Source organism: Equus caballus, chromosome 8 (assembly GCF_041296265.1).
Source record: "Equus caballus isolate H_3958 breed thoroughbred chromosome 8, TB-T2T, whole genome shotgun sequence".
NCBI lineage: Eukaryota > Metazoa > Chordata > Mammalia > Perissodactyla > Equidae > Equus > Equus caballus.
The window spans coordinates 14,095,062-14,105,145 of NC_091691.1; the positions used below are offsets into that span (position 1 = coordinate 14,095,062).

The 10,084-nt window shown below is 53.3% G+C and overlaps 1 long non-coding RNA gene across 1 annotated transcript; it reads left to right on the forward strand.

Moving 5' to 3' along the window:
• Positions 1 to 174: 174 nt before the first annotated feature.
• LOC138925329 (uncharacterized) lies at positions 175 to 2,159 on the forward strand. Its single transcript, XR_011441315.1, has 3 exons — positions 175 to 307; positions 751 to 900; positions 1,943 to 2,159. It is a non-coding gene; the product is annotated as an uncharacterized lncRNA (long non-coding RNA).
• Positions 2,160 to 10,084: the final 7,925 nt, after the last annotated feature.

The window sequence follows — 10,084 nt, forward strand, 5'->3', positions numbered from 1 at the left end:
CGAAAACAACCAGCAGGGCTGGGCTTCTGGGTAGACCAGTCAGGGATCTCCAGGGGCCCAGGTGGGTGGGGTGGAGGAGAGCATCAGCAGTAACAGCCCCCCTGGCTGAGGGCCTCGTTTCTCATTAAATCCTGAAAAAGCTAGGAAGGCGATATTATCATCCCCATTTTACAGATGAGGAAACTGAGGCTCAGAGAGATGAAGTCACTTGCTTCGAAGCACAAAGGGATGGGAAGAAGGTTTTGACCCAGACCCAGATCTGTTCATTGAGTGAAGGAAGAGACAGTGGCCAGTCCAGGGACACTGGGTGAGTTCTGTCCTTTCCAAGTTCAGTGTGCCTCCCCCATGGGGGGAGGGAAGTGAGGGGGCAACACAGTGTCACAGCATATGGGCTTGGGATGTTATTAACAGCTCCCAAAGTGCGGGGGCGGGGAGCTTAGTCACCCTTACCCCACCCCCCGGGTCCAGAAGCCTCCTAGGGGTGGCAGATGGGCTTCGAGCTGGCTTCTGCAGCCCCAGGAGACCAGGCGGGCCCGGCTGAGCCAGATGGGGGAGGGGGCGCTGCCACCCGCTGCCCCGCCCACGGGATGCTCCCCAGCTGGGCCGACCTCCGCGCAGCACACCGGCCGCTCGCTAGACAGCCACCCGGCTCCTTCCCGGGGGGCCCAGGGACCCGTGAGGCCCTTGGAGAGCAGCCTGGGGGAGAGGGCGCTGCTGCCTCCTCCGGCTGCCCTCCGCCTCCTGCTCCAGGTCCAGCGGCAGCCTCCAGGGGCACCCTCTGCAGCGTGCTCCCTCGGGGACACGGAGAAGCCTGGCACCCTCCGATGGCCCAGGGAGGACGGCCGGCCAGTCCCACGGTCCGACAGGAAGGAGGCACAACTCCTTGGCCCCCTAGAAAATGTGAGCACCTTTGGGGGTCTCCCTCCCCTCCAGTGGACCTGCACAGTGTGGGGACAGTTTGCCCCGGGGGCGTCCGCAGACCGGCATTCCCGTCCTGCTGCCCACTAGCCCCACGATTTAGGGCAGACTCCCGCCTCTGCCCTCTGCTCTTGGACTGCCATCTTCCAGCCCCCAAACTCAAGACTTCATTTTTGTGGGAGGAGGGCTCCACCTGTGGGACTGAAGTGACAGGATGCGCCTCAGGCATCTCTCCCACCAGGAGGCTAGGGCTTAGGGGGCTCCTCCTGGGTGCTCCTGTCTTTCAATCCTGATTCTCAGGGTACCCCTCCCGGGGAGGTGCTGGGATCCTGTCTCCTTGAGGTGAGACCTGAGGGTCATAGGAGTGGGCGGGAGTTGCCGAAATGGAACTTAACGCCCCGGCCCCGTCTGACTTCAAAGCCCCATGCCCTTTCCAGGAGAAACACCGCCTCCACAGACCGTGTCCTCGAGCCCCACAGAGGATGGCCCGCGGTCCTTGCTCTTGTTGCCCGTTGCCAGCCCTCAGCTCTCTGCATCATCTTTGGGAATCCCTGGGGAGCATCCTGGGGGGCGGGGCAGCCAATGTGGACACAGCATCCCCTGCCCGCCTCATGCCCACTTAACATAGCACCCGGAAGCTTCCACACAAAGCGCAGGAGGGCTCCCCTCCCAGAAGTCTAACAGGGACCCCGATTTGGGAGTCAAAGAGTGAGGCAAAGAAGTGGGGGCTATGTGGGGAGCTGGAGGTGGGAAGAGCGTCCTGAGCAGACGGAAGCAGGGCAGTGGGCGGGGCGCAGACCTGAGGGCCTCGTGGGCCATTGTCAGGAGTCTGGACTTGATCCTGAGGAGGCTGGGGAGCCATGCGGAGACTGCAGACCGTGGTCAGCCTTTCTCTCTAAAGCCACACTGTCCAATAGGGTAGCCACCAGCCACATTGTTGTGGACTGAATGTTTGTTTCCCCCAACCCCCAAATTCGTACAGCAGCGAAGCCCTGCCCCCCAGCGTGACTATATTTGGAAACAGGGCCTGTGAGGAGGTGATAAAGGCTAAACGAGGTCGGTCGTAGGATGGGGCCCTAAAGCTATAGAAGACGAAGAGACACCAGACCTTTCTCCGCCATGTGAGGACGTCGTCCACAAGCCAAGAGGAGCGCTCACCAGGGACCACATTGGCCAGCACCTTGATCTTGGACTTACCAGCCTCTGGAACGGTGAGAAAATAAATTTCTGTGTTTAAGCCACCCAGTGTGGTATTTTGTTATGGCAGCTGGGGCTGACTAATATGCACACGGTTGACCAAAACTAAACCTAAAATTCAGTTCCTCAGTCACACTTGCCCTTTACAAGTGCCCAATAGCATGTGGCTGCCATATTGGACAGCGCAGATATAGGACATTTCATTATCACAGAAAGTTCTTTGGATAGGGCTGTGTTAGGAAGGTCACTTGGCATTCTGGGTGGAAGATGTTTGCAGAAGAGGAGACCAGAAGATGGGGTATCAGGAACCCAGTGAGAGATGCTGGTGGCCAAGCACTGTGCCAGGAATACAGTAGGTACTCAATTAAAGACCACTGGAAGGAGGAGTGGCCTGGATTAGAGTGAGGGGGTGGGGGTGGAGGTGAGAGGATGCTCTCCAGAGCAGGTCAGGCGGCTGAATTCACAGGCCGTGGGGACTGGTGGAAAAGTCAGCAACAGCACCTGGCTTCTGGCTTGGGCAGCTGAGGGGATGGTGGGACCGTGGCCTGAGATGGGAACCTGGGAGGGAGAGAGGGGGTGTGGGCACCAGGACGAGCTGGTGTCTGGGGTGCCTGTGCAGTGGCCACACGGAGATGTCCTTGAGGCCACCGGATGTTGGGGCCTTGAGGCTGGTAGCGAGGTGTGGGCCAGGCAGAGATTTGGGAATGGAGGGGTACCCCCCGGGAGAGGATGCAGGGGACCCTGGGGATGCTGTCATCAGAGAGGTGGCCAGAGGAGCAGGAGCAAAGCCAGGAATGGGCAGTGCTGGAGGGGCCAGGGTCAGGGGGCAGGCCTGTTAACCAGGACCGGAGGCCTTGGATCGGCCATTGGAGGTCGTCGGTGACCTTGGGAAGAGAAGATCCAGGGTGGGGAAGGAGAAGAGGCCGGACGACAGCCGGCCAGGCGGACCAGAAGTGACAAAGAGGCAGCGAGGGGCCACAAGTCTTGAGAGGCTTGCTGGTGAGAGGGTTAAGCTGCTACTGAAAGGAGCTGCAGGGTGGGGAGGGGCTTTCCTCCTTGAGATGGGCCAGACCTGAGCCTGCTCACAGGCAAGTGGGAAATGGGGCAGGGTGCTGGGGAGGGGGTGGCTGAAGACCCGGGGAAAGAGCAGGGGCCTTGAATACGGTGAGGTCCCATAAGTGGCGTCTGAGACCTTCTTGCCCGTCTACACTAGATCCAACGACTATCTGAACATCCCAGTGCGGTGGCAATGTCTTATTTGTCCCCATTTCAGAGAGGAAGAAACTGAGGTCTGAGTGGCTCAGCGATTGCCCCCCGGTCACCCTGGGTGCCTTCCCCTAACTTCACGAAGGCTCCGTCCAGGCTGGCAGGGCCCGATCTCCAGTCCAGCTCCTCCAGCTCCAACTCCAGGGTGCGTCCCCTGCACTTATCTGCCTTTGGGGTAAATAAACCACAAAGTGATAAAAAAAAAAAAAAAAAAGCGCTATAGTTCCCAAGTGGGAATAATCTAGGTAGAGAGAAAGAGAAAAGGGTGCCGCTCACGTCACGGCTGGCATTTCCAGATTTTCAACAAGTCCCTCCTGTCGTCACCCCGCTCCAGAATATGGTGTCGTGCATCTGCAATGGTATGATCCTGACAACCGTCTACTGTGTGCTTATCATGTGCCATCCACTTTGCTGTTTACACGTGATCTCGTTAAACCTCACAGCAACCACGAGAGATAGGCCCTATTACTCTTCTCTTTTTAAGGTGAGGAAATGGAGGCACAGAGAGGGGAAGGGACCTGCCCAAAGCTACACAGCACATCTCTGGGAGAGATGGGAATCAAAACGGGGTCTGTTCATTGCCGAGGCCCGTGCTCACCTGCCAAACTGCTTTATCGGTGTTAAAATTATGGCAGAAAGTCTTGTCCTGTTTCTTTGTCACGTCTGGCCTGCTGACTGAGGCGGGGGAAGGGTCAGCATCCAATTCTTTCGCTGGACCAGCCTCTTCTCCCTTAGGGGTGAGGTTGCCCCGGTCCTGGGACAGGACTCAGTTTGACCCACAGGAAGACTGCAGCCATCTGGCTCATGGAAACCTATGTCTGCACCCCCCAGGAAGCTTGCTGAGCCCTGAGAGGCTCAGGGAAACAGGGACAGACAGGCCATAGATTTCTCCCAGAAATGGTCTCTTGCGCTTTGCCAGCCCTGGGTAATTAATGTGTTGGGGTCAGGAAAACGGCTGGTCATTTCCCATTGAACTGACGGAGGGGAAGGGGGCAGGAGCGAATGTCCGTTTCTGATTGACAGGAGAAGGAGTGTCTGGTGGCCCTTCCTTGCCCCGGGTGCCAGAGGGGACCGTCAGTGTTCTGCTCGGTGTGGGTGACACAGAGGATTAGAGAGGTGGATGAGACTTGGCTGGGCCATCTACTACTTGGAATAAACCTGCAGAGCCTCTGGTGTGAAAAGATAACAGCCTGGTTAAGGGGTGCTTCAGCCCCGGGGGGCGCTCAGAAAACGAAGGTGTTTGCCTTCAATTGTCTGGGGGGTTGATGAGAAAGAAGCCCAGCAGGATGGATTTATAGATGAAGACCTGACTTCTCTCCTTCCCTCCTTGGTCCCACATTGGGCTTCCCCGAGCCTCAATTTCCTGCCCATACTACTCAATCGCACGCCAGTCCACAGAAATAACCGTTGCTCAAATTGTGGTGATGTCTTCCCACTTCTTTCTCGGGGCGTCTGTGGATGTAGCATTGTGATTCCAGTGTGGGGCTCTGCTGGGGTTGAGTCATCCAGTCTCCTATAGAAGGACACAGGTTGTTTCCAATTTCTGACTATTGTAAACGATGCTGCGATGGACATCTTTGTGCCAAAAGCGTTTTTTAGCACCTACCATGTTTCCTTAGGCCAGATTCGCAGAAACGGCAGCCTGCCTCCAAGGTGGCCCCAAGGGATCCACACCTTCTAATATTCCTGCCCTTAGGCACTCGCCTTCCACACTGATCAGGGCTGGCCGGAGTGGACAATAAAATATAGCAGAAGTGGGGCCGGCCCAGTGGCCGAGTGGTTAAGTTCCTGTGCTCCGCTTCAGCGGCCCAGGGTTTTGCTGGTTCGGATCCCGGGTGTGGATATGGCACCGCTCATCAAGCCATGCTGAGGTGGCGTCCCACATGTCACAACTGGAAGGACGCACAACTGAAAATACACAACTATGGTACCGGGGGGCTTTGGGGAGCAAAAGAAAAAATAAAATCTTAAGGGGCCGGCCCCGTGGCCGAGTGGTTAACTTTGCACGCTCCACTGCAGGCGGCCCAGTGTTTTGTCGGTTCCAATCCTGGGCACGGACATGGCACTGCTCATCAAACCACGCTGAGGCGGCGTTCCACATACCACAACCAGAAGGACCCACAACTAAGAATATACAACTATGTACAGGGGGGCTTTGGGGAGAAAAAAGGAAAAAAATAAAATCTGTAAAAAAATAAATAAATAAAAATAAAATCTTAAAACATATATATATATATATATATAGCAGAAGTGACAGTGTGTGACTTTCAAGGCTAGGTCATAAAAGGCCGTGAGGCTTCTGCCTTGGTCTCTTGAATCTCTCCATCTGGGGAAGCCAGCCGCCATGTCATGAGGACTCAACAGCCTGTGGACACGCTCACCGCAAGGAGCTGAGGCCTCCCGCCAATGGCCACGCCAGCTTGTCGGCCCTGTGGGTAGACCAACTTGGAAGCCCCAGCTTTCCTCTGACTTCAGCCTCAAGAGAAGCCCTGAGCAGAACCGTGTCCCAGCTGGGATGCTCCCAAATTCCTGACCCACAAGAGACGATAAATGATTTTGCTGTTCTAAGCCAATTGGTTTTGGGTGATTTGATTCACAGCCATAGATAACCAAAGACCAGAGCATTCTACAGACTCCTGTTGGAGAATGCCATTTTCTCCTTCCTTTTCATGTCACCAGATTGTCAGCTCTTCCTTTGACATGTAACTGGCCTGATGATCTGAGGTGACCTCCTGTTAAGTGTTTGTCAGCTCTGGGGATGCGGAGTATATTTGGAAAGCCCCTAATGTGACCAACTGCCTTTCCTCTGCTGTTCCCACATGAAGACTGGGTTTTTTTGTTTTTGGGGTTGTTTTTTTGAGGAAGATTAGCCCTGAGCAAACTGCTGCCAATCCTTCCCTTTTTTTTTTGCTGAGGAAGACTGGCCCCGAGCTAACATCCATGCCCATTCTCCTCTACTTTATATGTGGGACGCCTACCACAGCATGGCTTTTGCCAAGTGGTGCCATGTCCACACCCGGGATCCAAACCGGCGAACCCCAGGCCGCCAAAGCGGAACGTGCACACTTAACCGCTGGGCCACCAGGCTGGCCCCCAGAGACTGGGTTTTGATTTCTGGTGGTGAGCGCTTCCAGAGAGAGGTCTCCACAGCTTGTTTCCTTGCCCCGCTAAACCATCCCACAGCCCAAGCCGGGCAGCAGAGAAAGGCCAGCCTGTTGTAGGTTAATCGCTCCTTTCTTGCTCCAGATTCTCAAAAGCTTTTTAAGGCGTGTAAGCAGAAACGTCTGGCTCGTGAAGGAATGTTTCATCCGAGCCGCACAACCAGAATAAGGGTTCTGGTGAGGATGCCGACTTCCGTTTCTCTGGCTCACATGCTCAAAAGATCCCCATGTGATGTACAGACCCAGGGAACCCACATGAGCACTTGGAGAAATTCAGAGGATTCCATTCATTTAATCATTACTATGTTCAGTGAATAATTCTTTAGTGTCCCAGACACTGTTGAGAACACTCGAAAGTGTGTAAATCACGGTCTTCATGCTTGCGGTTGTTCACAGAGGCAGCGAATGGAGTAGAAAGTCCATCGATGTTGGAGGTTATATGTATACTAGATTCAAGTCCCAGTGGTACTAGCTACAAGCTGTGTGACCCTGGACAGGTTTCTGTACCTCTCTGAGCCTCAGTTTCCTCTTCTAAAAGGAGAGCATAATAGCAGAATCTATTTGCAATGTTTCGAGGATAAATGAGATAGGCATATGAACCTAGAGAATGGCATGTGTTTGACCACTGCTGAACTTATTATTGTTAGTAGTAAAAGGTCCCACAGTGCCTCAGATGAGCCCGGATCACAAAATAAGACAGACCCATATTTGAATCCCAGCTGTGTGCCATGGACCATATGCCTTCACCACTCTGAGGCTCGGTTTCTTTGTCTGCATAGTGGGAGGATAGGGCCGTGTGTCGGTTATCTGGGCTGTGTAACAAACCACCCCACAGTGTCAGTGGCTCAAGACAACATATATTATCTAGCTCATATATTATCATTTGGGGCTGGCTTGGCTGTTGGCTTGCTCTTGCATCCGTGGTCAGCTGAAAGGTTGGCTCATGGCTGGATGCTCTAGAATGTCCTCACTCATATGTCTGGTGGTTGGCGGCTGCTGACTAGGGTAACAGAGAGCGTCTGGGCCACAGGACTGTCATCATCCAACAGACTAGCCTCTTCTTCCCGGGCTTTCTGGCATGGTGGCTGGGATCCAAGTACGGCAAGAGAGCACAAGCTCCACACGCACACAGTCTTTGCACGTGTCATGTTTGCTGATGTTCCATTGGCCAAGGCTGGTGACACGGTCAAGGCCAGAGTCAGAGTGCAGAGCAGCTCCACCCAGCATGGCTAGATGGAGGTGAATAATTTGTGGCCAAATTTACCATCTACCTCGGTGTCCCTGGCAGAGATATTGGGAAGAACAAATGAAAAACGACAGAGTTCTACGTAGTCATTAAGATAATAGAAATCATTTATTGGCACATAGTAGGGGCTCAGAACGTGTTGAATGAACAATCCTCACTTTCCAGGTAAGGGAACTGTTTGTTGTTCAGAGAGGTTGATAACTTACCTAGGGTCACACAGCTGATTAGTGAAACAGCTGGACTCTGAACCCAGGGCTGTCTGGTTCCAGAGTTCACGTTCATAGCTATCCCTTCTGCTGCTTTCCCAGCACAGTAATTCAGTTCGAACATTCAGAGTGACTGATAGAAGCTTCCATCTGGGTTACAAACCCAGTTTCTTTTGTCCCATCATGAAGGCCTGGCCTCATTTGAAAGAAGCCAGCTGACCTTTGCTTGTCATCTGTAGTCGAGCCTGGCACAAAGTAGAAACCGGAGAGCAGTTGTTTGAGTAAAAGATACCGCCTCCCAGTCCATGAGAATTGACGTATGCGCGCGGGCAGGGAGGGAGAGCGGCTTTGCTCCCACATCGCGCAGACTTCCTGCCTGCCACTGACAATTTTGGTGGCAAGAGTGTGTGTTTCAGAGGGTATGTTCTCCCCGCTCAACTTTCCTTTGGGAAAAGCCGTTTTCTCGCCTCTCAGAAAAGGAAGTGACACCTCCTTGGGGAGAGAACAGATGATCTTACACCTGGCTCTTCTGCTGGGAGAGACGACAGCTGATGGGAGCTGTGATCAAAACCTATAAAGGAAAAGGGAATAAATCCCACGCTGTGGGAGAGAGGTGCTCACGTGCCCCCGAGGGCCCAGGCTGGCATGTTGATCTTGGTGAACAGGAATTCTCGATTCTGCAGGAGAGCAGGATGTCCTTGGGTCCCCAGGGCAGCCCGGACGCTGCTGGGGGCTTGTTCGATGGGTTTCTTTACTTTCGTTGATATCTGAACGTTTCCATAATTCAAAAGACAAACAGCAATAACTCAGCAATTTGGACTCAGGAGGTGGGGAGGAGGGGGTGCAGGCCCTGATGTCAGAAACACCATGAGATTCTGGGTTCCGCGAGACATAGCCATAAAACCTCAAATTCCTTCCCCTCCCGAAGCCTGTTCCCTCTTCTGTAAAAGAGTCTCGATAATAGGCCCTATCTCCTAGGATGGCTGTGACGATTAAATGGGAGCTTTCCTATAAAGCCTCTGGCCCAGCAAGACTTACTGAGGCTCCATATGTCTGAGCCAGGGTTTCTCAATCTAGCTTCTACAGACATCTGGGGCTTAATCCTTTGTCGTGGGGCAGGATGGAGGCTCTCCTGCGCATTGTAGGATGTTTAGCAGCATCCCTGGCCTCCACCCACTGGATGCCAGGAGCATCCTCCTAGTTGTGACAACCAAAAATGTCTCCAGATATTGCCAAATGTCCCCCTGGGGGAAGGCCGGGAGCAAATTGTCCCCAGTCGAGAACCACTGGCCTAAGCCTTTATTGCTGTTATTAATGAACAGTAATTCCCTTTTCGTGTGAGGCTGAGGCATTGGATTTATGAGGGGAGCACTGGCCAGGTTGGGCTTCGGAAGCTGCAGCTGGCACTGCTACAGATGGCACGGGCGTTCGCAAGGTTTATTACCCCCAGAACGAGATTTACGTGGACGACTGAGCACTTGCCGTGCCAAGATTCATGTTTAAATTTTGAACAATCTTCACAGGAGCATTGTCTGGAAATTCTTCCAGCTGGGGTTCTGCTGAGCTTGGGCTTGGGGTCTTGATAAAGCACTTTGAATTTATAGAATTCCTTCTCCCCCTTCAAGAAGATAACTTATTTGATTTCAAACTGTTGAATGCCCTTTGCAGAAAAACTGGAAAATACGGAACAGGAAGTGTAAAGAGGAAACCCACCCATAACTCGAATCCTGTCACTCAGAGATAATTTCTGTTACAATATGTACGTGAGTGTGTGTTTTATAAAAGTGGGACATACTGCCTTCTGACCTGCCTTTTTCATCTTACAGCACATCTGGAATATTTTTACATATCATTGAGCAACAAGTATTCTTCCACAAAGTTCTTTTAGTTTTCCTGCTTGAAAACCTGCGGCTCCCGGGAATAGCCATGCTTCACAAGAGGAGGAGGCTGAGGCCATATTCCATGGTCCCTGTTGAACCACAGTCCTTTACAGGTGTTACCTGGACACGTGGAAGATGGAGACCACAGAGCTCGTGAAGGAAGAGGCCAGAGTTGGGTTCTGGGAAGTCATTTTTGCCTCCAGGATGAGG